Source organism: Macaca thibetana, chromosome 10 (genome assembly GCF_024542745.1).
Source record: "Macaca thibetana thibetana isolate TM-01 chromosome 10, ASM2454274v1, whole genome shotgun sequence".
Lineage (NCBI taxonomy): Eukaryota > Metazoa > Chordata > Mammalia > Primates > Cercopithecidae > Macaca > Macaca thibetana.
Genome location: NC_065587.1, coordinates 81,835,994 through 81,851,399, shown reverse-complemented (window position 1 = coordinate 81,851,399; position 15,406 = coordinate 81,835,994).

Sequence of the window (15,406 nt, the reverse complement as noted above, 5' to 3'; positions counted from 1 at the left end):
TCTCAGGCTGTTGTGAAGTTCAACTATTACTCTCACGTGGAGGAAAAAGCAAGTCATTCTGGGTCTCTAGGTCTGATGGATACGGGACTCCACATTCTGTCCATGAGGGCAGGGCACTTGTTTGCCTCATTCACTTCTGAATTCACACAGTAAATACTCCATAAATATCTATTCAATGAATGAAACTTGTAGAAAGCTGTTGAAATTTGGAACTCCGAGGAGCCTTAGAGGTAAACTGGAAGCCCTCAAGGAAACACAAACAAACAGAAAGCCTGAAGTGTTGTTCTGTTAGAGCCTCTCCTTTGAACTATGAAGGGGTCACAATTCTCAGAAGTGAGAAAATCACCACAGTCAGAGGTGCTCCTAGGGTCTCCACCCCTGAAAGCAGCTGCTAGGCTTGTGGGACACCTGGACTGCCAGCAACGTTGCACTTCCCTATCCTCCAACACACACAAAACCTAGGAAGACTGGGGGGACACCTGTGGCTCTTTTCACTTCATGCTAAAAGCCCCTAGCTATACAAAGAGTCCATGAGACCACCAAATACGTGAGTTTCGGAGGAGGTCAAGAAACTATCCAGAGGGAGTGCTATTTTTCCCCAGGACAAGGCTGGAGCGGTGGTGAAATAGGACCCGCTTCTTGGAAGGATTCCTGATGATTCTCCCTGACATGCCAGATTCCTTTACTGCATTTCTGTTGTGATGTTAAAACATAATAACCTGCTCCTCCAGTGACCTCTTCTGCAAATAGCCAACCCTTATAGTTCCCACCTGCATTGAAAAGAGACCCCTTTATTGCATTTGCTTTGTTGTTATTATTTCCGTGCAAATTCTGGAAAGCACAATAGAATCTCAGGCAACATGTTATAACTAGGGGAGAAAAGTGCATCATAATTACAAGGTTTTGTAATTTCCAGGCAAAAAAGAGGACAAACTATTTGGTCAGAATTAAATCTTGGAGTCTAGATGTTGGGAGGGTCCACAGAGTTCATTTAGCTTCCTTTACAGATGAGGCAACAGGCCCAGAAAATTAAATAGACATTCTCAATATTGCACAGGGACTTGGTGGCAGCATCAGGACAAGAGCCCAGGTTTCCTAACTTCCAAGACCAACGTGCTTTCTGTTTCTGAAAGTAAACTTTCAAAAATTAAAGTACGCTGTACATATGGAAAAGACCACATATCCTGGCTGCATAGCCGAATGGAATTTTCACTATGCAGATCAAGAAACAGAATGTTACCAGTACCCCAGAAGCCAATTACCCAAAAGTTACCAATATTCTGACTTCTCTCACCATACATTTGATTTGCCTTTGAAAATTAATTCATCAAATTTTACAGTATATACTCTTTTGTGTCTGGCTCCTTGTGCCATCCTCTATTGCTCTCCCCAGCTTTTTGCTTCAAAATAAATTGAAAACTATAGAAGAGTTGCAAGTATAATAGAATGAACATCTGTAGTTCCTTGTGGTAGACTGTTTAAAATGACCACAGTTTTCTCCCCATTGTCTCCAGGCTTTTTACAAGCTGGCTTTGTATCCCTGGAAGCCTTGTGATTTAGTTTCACTAACAAAATGCATCAGAGGTGATTTTGTACCAGTTCTGTGGTTAAGCTTCAATAAGCTTTACATGCCCTCTTTCTCCCTCAATCTCTCTCTCTGTCTTTCTATCTGTCTGTCTGTCTCTCTCTCTGTCTCTGTGTGTGTGTGTGTGTGTGTGTGTGTGTGTGTGTGTGTGTGCGCGCGCGCGCGCCTCCGTATCGGAACTTTCCCACTGCCATGTGGATAATCCAGGACTAGCCTCCTGGAGTGATCCTAGTCACCACTGTTGCCCCAGCTGACACCTGCCTATTCTCAGAAGCAGAGCCGCCCAGTAGACCTGCAGTTCATCACAGACACATGAGAGAGATTAAGAGAACCCAGCTGAAACCAGAGAAAGCACCCAGGTAAGCTGCGCCTAAATAGAATGAGAGGTGAAATGAATGGTTGCTGTTGCGAATAGGGTAGTTCATCACGCAGGGCAACCTGCTAAATACAACCCTTCACCTCAAATACTACAGTAGGCATTTCTTAAGAGTAAGGAGATTCTCCTACATCATCACAGCATAATTCTCATACTCAGGACGTTTAACATCGACACAATAATATGATCTAACTTATAAACCACATTCAAATGGTTCCAATTGTCCCTACAATATTCTTTACAGTAACTCTTTTCTGTCCAGGATTCTGATGAGAATCACTCTGCATTTAATTGTCATTGTCATGTCTGTTTATCACCTTCGGTCTTCAACAGTCCACATCTCCCACTCCTCCTTTTTCTTTGGGTCTTTTGTGCCGTTAACATTCTTTAAAAGCCTAGGCCAGCTGATTTTGCAGAATGCCCTTCAGTTTATATTTGTATGATTGTTTCTCTAGAATTAATTTCGGATTGTGCGTTTGGGCTAGGAATGCTGCCTGGATGTTATGTTCTTCTCAGTGCATCACATCAGGGAATCCGTGATGACATTTTTCCCAGTTGTGGGTAAATCTATTTCAAGATATGGAGATCCTGAGTCATTTTTGTGAGGTTAAATGGGAAGAGCTCTTGATTGAAAATATGTCAGTGTGTTGGCTATCTTTTTCTTATGTGTGGAGAAAGGGGAAATATGAGTTCATCTAATTTCCTGGGAATTTACTTCACTTTGTTCCAAGTTGTTTGTCAACATCATCCAACTCCCTCAGGGCAGTGGGCTGTGACCATATTAGAGGAGGGCTGTCCTCAGGGTGAACTCTATGAATCAGTAATTTTGTTTGCTGTAATCAAAAGTCATTATCAATCCATTCTTAAAAGCTTAGCCTTAAATTCTTTTTTTGTTCACCTTTTTTGGGGAGCAAGTCAGGCTTAGTGTAAGACAAAGGAGAAATAAATTTGTTGTTCATGAAAATTGTTTTTAGTGATTTAAAAATAATAAATACCTTAGCTTTATGATGCATTTAAAAAAAAACACAAGGAATATAAATATACCCTAGGGAAGTCAAAAGAGCTCAGTGAAAGAAAGAAAAAAGCCAAAGGGCTAGAAGTTTTAACTCTTTTTTTTTTTAAAAAAAACTAAAGAATAGTTGAAATAATCTTTCAACAACTTCAGTTGAGATTATATCTGAAAGAAAGCTAAAGCTGATTAATTTGCATTTAGAAGTGAATTTAATCCAGCAATTCCTTAGCAGAGAAATATCAAACTGACACCTCTAAGATGCCACATCAGAGATGTCTCCACTCAAAATAGATTTGCGACTGGCTGGTTCTAACATCTTTACTAATAAACACAAGATCTCATCATCAATGCTTGTGGCGAGGATTTCACAATGACTCAGGGTGTAGTGCCTCATTTGTGAGCCAGATGTGTCTAAACTGAAATCTGAAGATTCTCACTTGTAAACTCTAAACAGGATGATGAAAGTTAAATGAGAAATAGCGTTGTAGAGAAATAAGCATGAAGGAGCTGTTTACACGTTTTTGGAAGCAAATTTAGTGTGGTTGTTATTTTATAAAGGTTGAGATTTTCCTTTATTTACCTGGGGTCTAACTTGATTCTGAAGTTGTAGTTTAGTCAATAACCATCAACTTTTATCCATAATAAGTGACAAACAAAAAGTAGTGTTTTGGAATAAAGATTTTATTTGTTGGGGCCATGAAAGCCAAATAATTAAAACTTTAAAGGGATGTTTTGGTTACTCATAAAGATTGAAAGATAAACTGTTCTCACACTTTTGTGTGTGTGTGTGTTTCTGTGAGTAAACAACATGTGATAGTAATATCAGGCATGGCAATATTGAAAAAACAGTTGTAGTAGTCAGGGAAAGTAAAATTGGTTGCTATAACAAACAATCCCTCCAAAGCCCAATGGCTTAGCATAATAAAAATATGCTTTTTGTTTATGCTGCAATAGTTTTCATACTTTGGTATTCAAAGGGCAGTCTTCCTTTGATGAGGGGACCCAGGCTCCTAATTAGTGGCTATGAATTTTGTAGAACATTCATATAGCAGACAAGTGAAGAGAGAAAAAGTATATGGAGGCTCAGGATGCTTTAAGGGGCAGACCACTTGCCATTGACCAGAACTTAGTTACACCGACCCCACCCAACTGCAAGAACAGTTGGGAAATAAAGAATTCCTATAGTGCTTAGGAGGAAAAGAAAATGGAAAATGGGTATGTTTCTACATAGAATTATCTCTGCCAAAACCCCACTCCATTTCATTAGTATGAATGAAGATCATAGTATCATACGGGGACTAGAGTAAGGGTCAGCAATTTCTTTCCTATTAAGCACTGGAGAGTAAACATTTTCAACTTTGTGTCACAAGAAGAAAAAATCAAGGGCATTAACCTATATACTTATATAACCACTTAAAATGTGACCATATAAAAATGTAAAAACCATTCTTTGCTCATGGATCTTACAAAAAGAAACTGGGGGTAGGATTTGGCCTGTTTACTTGACATACTATTTTATTTAACCTGAGCAATATATAAAATCCTATCTCTTACCATAGTGCCAATGAGTGAGGACTGGTATAGTCAGGCCAAGCCAACATCCTCCTATGTGGCTGTCTCATTATGATTATTATCTAATTATACAATATCTAGGAAAAGTAACCATTCTGAAACAGGGAGAGAAATAAGAGCAAGGATAACGGTAACATCTGAGTGCTTAACTGAGATAACAGAAGTACTGAGTGAATTGAATAATGGTATAATTTCAATTTTGCCTATTTTACTAATCCCTGGAGTAGAGAAATCCTAAAAGGAAATGTTTAGTGCTACAGGATTACCTTCTTATCAGACTCCTTCCTAAAATGATTTGAATTTTGGGTGAGACTTTCAGTTGACCATTTATGGCAAATTAAATTTGAAAATATAGACTTAATTGAGGTTATGATGATTATGCAGAACAAGTTATGGTCTCAGAAGATTGCATTTAAAATAAAAATGTTTACTGTAAACTGAAAATAAACAGCAAAACTTAGGTTATGTTTCAGAATGTGACAAACCTATATGTCGTTATTAACAGGGTTCATTTCTGCAACATAATACACAGTTAGACCATGCTATTTAATATTTTCTAGGCACCTCATTTGTGATGACTCTAATTACTGAGATTCGTTCAGTACTTCTGTTATCTCAATTAAGCACTCAGGTGTTGCCTTTCTCCTTGCTCCTCTTTCTGTCCTTGTTTTAGATATTGTATAATTAGATGATAATCTTAATGAGAAACTGGAATTATTAAACGGTCCAGGAAGAGCCACATAGGAGAATGTTGCCTTGGCCTAACTATACCAATCCTGACTCACTGGCTCTGTGGTAAAAGGAGTAGGATTTGATCTATTACTTAGGTTAAATAAAATAGTAAATAAAAGAAAGCATTGCAAAAATGTTGTTTGTCACGAAAGATTTTACTGATGAAGAGAAGATTTCTGTTACTTATAATTTTAAAAGTATTTTTAGTATTATAAACACGATATTTTTCCTCGAAAATATGGGGAATTATTTTAAATGAAATTGAAGTTATACATATCTATATTTCCTAAAGATGATTATTGTTTACCTCTGGTATAGTTCTTTTCTGTTTACACACATACACACACACACACATACACACACACACGTATGCACATGTAAACGCACAACCCATTTATCTGCACGTGCAAATATACATAGACTGCATACATATATAGACATTTGTACATAATTTGGGGATATAACTGAAACCATACGGCCATTAAAAAATCTTCCAAAAGAACACTTTTAATGGCTGCAGCATGTGTTCTTGTATGAATATATAGTAATTAGCCTACCCTCTATTTTTGGACATTTTCATTATACAAAATTTCCTTCATTAAAATACCATTAAGAAGTATATAGACAGCAAAATGAGTGCTTATATCAACAAAAAGACATGTACAAATATTCATAGAACCTTAGTCCTAATAGTTCACAGCTGGAAACAATCCAAATGTGTATCAATTTTAGAATGGATAAACAAATTTTACTGTATCTTTACAAGGGAATACTAATCACCAATGGAAAAGAATTAATGGCTGGCGGCTACATGTAACAAGGTGAATGATTCTCACAGACATAACTTTTAATGGAAAAAAATAACCAGATGCAAAACAAATACATTCTGTATCATTTCGTTTATATGAAATTCAAGAACAGGCACAACTAATTTAAGGTGATGAGAGTTCAGCATATTGCTTGTGGGAAGGGTATAGACAGGGATGGGGTACAAGGAAACCTTCAGAGTACCTCACGTGTTCTCCATCTTGATCTAGATGCTTGTGCATATATGTAAAAGTTAATTGAGCTGTACATTTCAGATTTGTGCACTCTATGTAAGCTGTACTTTAATAAACAGAAATAAGCATAAAGATAGTCTGTGATACATCTTTGAAGATAGGGTTTGACTATATTTGTTATAAGTTCCTTAGCATAATCTTATACATTCTAAAAAATGCTATTTTGAATCTTCAAAACATCTATGATCTCTTTTCTGTTATAGCACTTTCACAAGCTAGATAAATGGCAGAATTTTTAAAGATAATGTTAGTAATATTAGATTTGTCAAAGGAGAATAAATCCATGGGAGTGTCATGACTAGGACTCTTGCATTCTTCTTTGGGCTTGAGATAAATTTCAATTTAATCTAGCACTGAATATATTAAATCTGGAATAAAAAGTCAATATAATGGAAGATCCTTCTCCATTAACTGTGGTTTACAGAAAGAATTCATAAAAGGATTCTTTAATTTGTAAAATTTCCCAGTACAATTCAATTATGATAGAATGAATAAACAATTGCATTATGTTTTCAAGGATGCTGCTAGTTTATGGAGCAAGGAAATACACAACCTACAGTACATTAACTTTCTATGTGAAGACTGTATATATTAGCTTGGTTTTTGCTATGATAATGCTGCTTAACAAAAACACCAAAATCTCAGTGGATTACAACAAAAACCATTGTAATTCACACTTACAAATCTGCAGGTCAGCTGTGGTTTATTGATCTTGGGTGGTCTAGGATGGAGTACAGGTTTCAGGTCAATTTCAAGCTTTCTCTTCATGTTTGCATTTCAGAACCCAAGCTGAAAGAACAACAACTTCATCGGGCTTCATAGTACAGAGTGTACACTCCAAGAGGCCTAGCCCACCCACACAAGCACATACAAGGTTTAAATTCACATTGCAGCCTTTTACATGCCATTGACCAAAGCACCATGACCATACCCAACATCATTGGTGAGGTAGAAGACTGGGCTGAGTATACTCCATGTGTGTCAGTAACTACCGACACATAACAAACAACCCCAAAACTTAGTGTCTTAAAAAAGCAAACAACAATTTATTATTTCTCACAAGTCTATGAGTTCATTGGGTAGTTTTGCCAATCTGGGCTAATCCCAGTTGTGCATCTGTGTGAGATGGCCTGTGGCCCAGGACCTGGTTCATCAAGGATAATCTCAGCTGGGACAAAACAGCTCTGTTCCATGTGGTGTCTCATTCACCAGCAGACTAGCTTGGACTTGTTCTCATAATGATGACAAGGTCCAAGAGAGAACAGAAGCTTGTGACATGCAAGCCTACACCCAGATGTTGTAGGATGCCACTTATACTGAATTCTATTGTCTAAAGCAAGTCACAAAACTGGCCTAGACTTAAAGTGTGAGCTAATTCCAACTCCTGATAGGAAGACTTATACAGGTACATTGCAGAGGGTATATATAAAGGGAAGAGTAGGGAAGTGTGGCTAGTTTTGCAATCTACCAGACTGACTGCAGTATAGTTTGGTAAGGGTGGTGAGGAAAGGAACATCTAGATTCTAAAAAGCATTAAACAAATTTCAACTTAGTTAATTAAATTTCAGCTTAGTTTTCCTATAACAGGGATGCTACTAAAGCAAACAAGAAAAACTGGGTTGTTTATCTTATATTAGGATCCTATTGTGTGTTTTCTAAAATCATTAAGTCATCACCAGATGATGGTGTTTTGCCCACTTAATACCTTAGTCAGTTTCATCCTGAGACCTTAAGGAAGTTGTTTACTAGTGCCTTATTATGGCATAGGAAGTTGACGCATAATACTTTGTCTAACTTGTCTCTCTAAAATTTTAGTATACATTGTTCAGTTCATTGTAGTGAGAGACTGCATGATCAAAGAAAAATGATACTATAATAAGTTTTGGTAATGAATAAAATTATGTAAATAGGGTGTAAGTTTTATTCTCATTTTCCCTGATTTTTTTTTCCCTTTAAGATTTCTCACTTCTCCCTTGGATATCTTCCAGGAATCCTGTGGTAAGTTGGATTGTTTTCCCCAGTGGAGTGTTTCTCTGCCCAATTGATATATTGATATTAGGCTTAGTGGTATGTGATGGTTGATTTTATGTGTCAACATGACTGAGATATGGGGGGGCCAAGATTAAACATTCATTCTGAATGTGTCTGTGAGGGTGTTTCTGTATGAGATTAGCATTTGAATTGGTGGACTGAATAAAACAGACTCTTCCCCAACATAGGTAGGCATCGGCCCATCCCTTAAACGGCTAGAATAGAGCGAAAAACCGAAGGAAGAATTTGCTCTCTCTGCCTGATTGATTGACTTTGGATATCAGTCTTCTGCTCTTAACTGGGACTTACACCATCAGCCCTCCAGTTCTCAGAACGACACCACCAACTTTCCTGGTCTATGGCTTACACATGGCAGATTGCAGGACTTCCCAGCCTGCATCATTGCATAAGCCAATTCCTTATAGTAAGTTTGACATCTATGTCTGTGTCTGTGACTGTATCTCTCTATCTATCTATACCTATGTCCTATTGGTTCTGTTTCACTGGAGGACCCTGACTAATACACCGTGTGACTTGCTTTGGCTAGTGGCATGTGGGTAAAAGCAACGGTATGTCAGTTTTGAGGGTAGGCCTTCAGAGACTTTGTGTATTTCTTGTGCTTCTGCTCTGGGGCAGCCACTGTTCTAAGAAAGATGAGAGACATGTGGAGCAGACCTTGACCTGACTTGAAGCCTAAAGCCAAGGCCAGCTGAGCCCAGCTTAGGTCACCAACCCCACCTGCTCTGCAGATGTGCCACTAAGTTATAGAGTGATTGTTATGCAGCATTATTGTGTAATTAGTTAACTGATTCCTAAAGTTTCCAGAAAAATGAGCTGAATTATCTCTCCATGATGCAGGTTCCTATTTACTGACACACAGCTTGGAAAAACAAATTCTATATAAAATCTTGCAGTTGGGAGACCACTCATCTCCTACCTTCACAATTTGCCACATCTATATAACCCCTCCATTATTATTAACCTAATGTTTTTCTAATTTCACATTAGAAAATTCTATGTGTGCATTCACCAACTCCATTTGTTCTTATCCTGGGCACACAGAAGAATTACATTTTCCATCCAGGTGGGGTCATATGGCCGAATTCTGGCTGAGAAGTGTTACTGATTCACTCATTTCTAGAACTGATTCCTGAAATCTGCATTATTCTTTCTCTCTTTCCCTTTCTTCCTGTCTCCCCTTGTCTACTGTCTGGATGCAAAGAATACAGTTAAGGACTCCAGAGTTCTAGAAAGTGGCAGCTTCAACAGAGGGAATGAATCTTGGGTTTTGAATGACCTTGTGCATCAGAGGCCTTCCTCCCTCTTATCTCACCAACCTGCATTGGACTGTCCATGAGCAAGAAATTAATGTTATTTTAAAATTTTATCTATTATTTTATTATTTTTAAGATATCAATATTTATTATGTTAAGCCACTGAAAACTTGGGGGTATTTGTGTAGGCAGCAGTTACCCTGTGCAATAAAAAGCATAATCCTTAAAATTAAAATATATTCATCCTCTTATTATCTGAACTTACCTTTTGTACCATCTGTGATCCACATGCCACACTTTGAAAAAACACTACTGTGATCCAGATCCTTATATACAGTCAGGGAAACTGAGCATCAGAGAGGGAAGATGCCACCAAGTGTGTGTAGTGAGTTAAAGCAAGAGCTGGCAATACCTCCAGGAATGCTGTCCATGCATCCAGTCCACCAAGAACTACAGGGCCAGCTCCCCTCAGGATTCTGAAGTAGCTTGTTACAGACACTGCTAATATCCCGTATCACCTGGGCAACACAGATAGATGCCAAGGACTCCCTCCTCTGATGACCTGTAACTCTGCCTGAGGGTGTTCTCTAACCGTAGGAGTGCATCCCTGTCTGACCTGCACCCAGTGATGGAGGCCCTGAGAACAGCCCTCAAGCAATGACAGACAGGAGGAGTGAGAAAAGACTCTGATTTCCTTCCCATGTGGTGTAACTCTGGGGACTGTTCTATGCAGATCCAGAGGGTCCTCAGAGGGGATGAACTCCAGTTGCCTGCAGAGCTGACCTGCTCATTAGCACTCTCAGTCCTGGCTCCTTCCTTCTCACTCTCACTTCCCCTACCTGATGATATGGCAGACAGTGTGTTATGAACTGTCCTTCCAAATTCATGCATCGAAGCCCTAATCCCCAATGTGATGGCATTTGGAAGTGGGGCTGTTGGGAGGTAGTTAGGTCATAAGGGTGAGGCCCTCATGAGTAGGATTAGTGCCCTTATAAGAAGAGGCATGACAGCACTTGCCTTCTCTCTCTGCTCTCAACCATGTGAGGATAAACAAGGAGATGCCTGTTTGCAAGTTTGCAAAACACCAAGTGGGCCCCCACCAGACACTAAATCAGCCAGGGTCTTGATCTTGGACTCTTTGGCTTTCAGAACTGTAAGAAATAAATATCAGTAGTTGAAGCCACCCAGTTTGTGGTATTCTTTTATAGAAGCTCAAGTAGACCATGACAGAGTCTGAGGGAGGGCATCTCTCAGGAGGTGACATTCGAACAGACACCTGATTTTGAGAAGGGACATACTGGAAGAGATTTCCAGGCAAAAGATCCACCACTTAAAAAGTCCTGGAGGTCGGAAAGGGCTTGGCATATCCAAGGCATAGAAATGGGCTTGTATGGCTACAGTTAGAGGGGAGTGGAGGAGGAAGTGCTTGGAGAGGTGGGCATGGGTCAGATCCCTATGGAGAGGCATGGATTTATTCTAAGAATTATGGAAAAACAGCAAAAGGTCCCAAGCAGAGGAGCAATTTGACCTGATTTATGGTTCCAGAGCTCAGTAGCAGACCTTTCCAGAAAATGCAGAAGCCAAGGCAGCCCCTTTTGGTAGGAGGCAACACAAGGTCCTAGGTATCCTCCAAGAAGTTCCTCTTGGAGGGGAGTCTGGCCCTGACGGGACTCAGTGCTTCCATGCACTGTGCAGAGCCACCAGCCCTCTGCAGACAATTTCCACCGTGGTCTGTTGCGTTCCTCCTTCCAGTCAGAAGGGGCTGGTGCACGTGGCCCTGGCTGGATAAAGATACTCTCACTGCTTACAAAACATATCTTGGGCCCAATTCTGTCTTAAGACCTTTAAAATTGGCAGCTACTTCATACCAAATCCAAAATGGATTCAAATGGGAAGAAAATATAAATCCACTGGTGGCATGCGCCGGTAATCCCAGCTACTTGGGAGGCTGAGTCACAAGAATTGCTTGAACCCAGAAGGCAGAGGTTGCAGTGAGCCCAGATCATGCCACTGCACTCCAGCCTGGGCAACAGGGCGAGACTCTGTCTCAAAAAAAAAAAAAAAAAAAAAAAATATATATATATATATATATGAATATATAAATCCAGGATTAAAAAGATATTTTCCCACACATCACCCACATGAAATAAATGTCTTTTTGCACAACACCTTGTTAAAATTATTAGAGGAGGCCTCAGTAATATTTCCATGCCCAGGGGAAGAATTCTATTACAAAGGTGGACAAAATGGGCCCTTGAAAACTCCAACAAGGGATCCTGGAAATGGCAGAGGAAAATTGTGAGCTCTAGATGTAAAATAATTGAATAAAAGTGGCCCAGACAGGCAGAACAACTCAGCCCTCTGAGGAGTCTCTGTCACTGGCTTCCCATCAAAGGTAGGGAATTCTGTTGCAAAAGCAATTAGGTTGTTTCAGCCTTGGAACTAAGACGTCTGAAAATTAAAATAAAAGTATGGAAATCCAAAACCAATCAGTACTCAAAAGACTGATTAAGTCTGTCTTTAAACATACAGATGCTTGAGTAATATTATTCAAGTTATTATATTCATAGGATTCTGAGAAGTCTTATGACATTACTACGCTTTATGCGAGGTGATTTTAAAGCTGTTTTCGGTGTGAACCAATGTGACAAGCATTTGGACAAACACTTTTGTCCCTCAGAAACACATGTTTATTGTAGTTTGAAAATGGTTTTAAAGAGTTGGGTCAGACATTATTTTAAAGAGTGAGTTTATCCTTACAGATTTTGCATTTCTTTCTCTGAATCACCCAGCTCCTAATCCCTCCTCCTAAGTTTAAAAAGATGATTTGACAATACAGATTACCTTCTTTGTTTTCCATTTAGCAGAGCTTGTGGTTTTTATAGGCATATAAACTGGTTTTATAACTTAATTCTCTACAAGTTGTGGCATGAAGAGAAATAGGCAGTGGCTATAAAAAAGGTATGCTAAATCACTGCTAATTAAAAATGCAGCTATTGACCATGTTAACCAAACTAATTAATTGCTTTTCCATGTTATCATTTAATTAATTAATTTATTTATACATAAAGGCACATTTCATTAAAATAGACCATAATTTCAAGTGCACTGTGACTGTTGAAACTATAAAATCTTTCGGTAGTTTAAAATCTGAACAAGATCCTAAAGTTTGGTCCATGAACTAAATTGAGTGTTTGCATGTGAAATAGATGCCTATGTACATGTGTCTTTATGAGATTGCTGATAGCAGATATTTTACTTCATTCTAATTTATTTATCCTGACATTAGAAACAGAGTTCAAGTTGTGGCATTATCAACCTTATAATCTTCTCTGTGCTGCAATTTCCCTCATAAACATGGGAATAATAATAGCAGCTCCTTGTAAAGCTGTTGCATGCTTATTAAAGGATCTAGAATTCACTTATTAAAGAATCTAGAAGAGTGACTGGCACACAGTAACATTTAATATGTTACTTATTTTCCCCAACCCCTAGCACCCAGTTTTTGTGCATGTGGTTAATGCTTAGTTACTGCTTATTAATTAATATTTTGGTAAAAAAAAACTTTTCTAGAATTTGAATGATAAAACAGATACTTTCATTAGTTCAGGGAGTCCAGTGAAGCTCATTCCACAAACATTCATTGTGTTAAACTAAATTTAGCCTAAAGCTGCCTCCTTACATATGTTAAACTCTGCCTGCAGGCTTCTATCTACATAGTGAACTATAGCTTAACTGGATGTAGAAGACGACTATAATCTTCTCATAACAAATAGCTGATACTCAGCCAATCACAGTAGCCATACTTCAACCACTCACAGGTGGCCAACTATTCGAACTCTGTTCAAATAAGGCAAATGCTCAGCTGTAACCAACCCAGCTGTTTCCGTATCTCACTTCCGTTTTCTGTACGTCACTTTCCTCTTTCTGTCCATAAATCCTCTTTGACGACATGGCAGAGCCAGCCTTGCTCTCAACATATTCTGGTTTGGGAGGCTGCTGTAATGGTGAATTGTTCTTTGTTCAATTAGGCTCTGTTAAATTTAATTTATTTAGCATTTTTCTTTTAACAATTAGTATCTAGCATGTCTTACAGTGAATCATGAATGGTGTGCTAGAGGTGGACATAGTGACTTGTGAGAGCTGAATGTTAAAATTTCAGAAATGTTGTGAGCTACTTTTAATCATGGCCATTATTCAGAATTAAATTACATAAATGTACAATTAAAGACATGGTATTACATGCAAAAGTAATACTCAAAACTTATTTCCTCTTTACTTTACGTTTTACAATGACCTTGAATTTACTAACATTTGCTGCATCTGTGTGGTGGACGCACTGTATAACCATGTGCTTCTGCACGTTGCTTTCCAACTCCATTGAATGACATCATGTTGGCGGCTTGAACTCAGCCATGGAGGGAATATTTATGCCATTGAAATCAGCAAATGTTACCAGTCGGGGCTCCCTTAACTTGATTCCTTCCTCCCTGCAAAGCTGGTTGCTAAATATTTATCATCACCCCACTGACTGAGCTAGGCCTGGAGAGGGGTAGTGGGTATGGAGGGGTGGATACCTTCAAAAAGTTTACCATTGGCCAGGCACGGTGGCTCATGCCTGTAATCCCAGCACTGTGGAAGGCCGAGGCAAGTGGATCATGAAGTCAGGAGATCGAGACCAGCCTGGCCAGCATGGAGAAACCCCATCCCTACTAAAAATATAAAACATTAGCCGGGCATGGTGGTGCATGCCTGTAATACCAGCTCCTCGGGAGGCTGAGGCAAGAGAATTGCTTGAACCCAGAAGGCGGAGGTTGCAGTGAGCTGAGATCTCGCCACTGCACTCCAGCCTGGACAATAGAACGAGATTCCTTCTCAAAAAAAAAAAAAAAAAAAAAAAGTTTACCATCTCAGAGTCTACAATTTTTTACTGCTTCATCCCAAATTTTTCTTCATTTTTAAATTTTCACAGTCCATTACATCAGGGAAAACTAAACCTATATTTGTGATAGTTCTGATCAAAAATCTGGATGTATTTCCTCTTCTCATTGCCTTCTTTTTTTTGCACATAAATATTTAAATAGAAATTACTATGATAATTAAGTGCTATTTTTCTTTCTTTTTTAGTTGATTGACAATGTCTGAAGAGTTGTGATAATACAGATAGTTATGGTAGGCATAATGCAAAATGGCAGCAAATTAAGTACCATCATCCACCCAGTTATTCAAATTTCTCCCTTCCCTTCCCCTCCACAGCCTATTCAGCAGCAAGTCCTGCTGATTTTCTACCACTAAAGCACAGCTGGAATCCACCCACTTATCCTCAGGGCCAGCCCTCTCAGCCAGGCCTCTATCATCTCTTGTCCAGGGCTCCTTCAACACTTCTTAATTTTACCCTTGCCTTTCTCCAATCCCATTCTCCCCACAGTTGTGAGAATGGTCTTTTAAACATGCAATCAGGCTACATCACTCCCACTTTGAAACCCATTTAGGATTGTGCTTTGTAGTAAGATTCCTCACTATGGCCCATAAGGATGTGTAAGAATGTGGCCTTTGCTTCTCTGCCTTACCTCACCTTTGGCCATTTTCCCCAGGGTTCCTAAATTCCAGGCTCATTATTCTGGGAGTTCCTGGAACACATTCATTCTTTTCTGTCTCAGGACTTTTGCACAAGCAGGTCTGCTGCCTGCAACCCAACAGTCTAGGTGCATTCTGTCTTTCAGATATTAGCATCAAGGAGGTCTTCCTTGATCATCCTGTGTA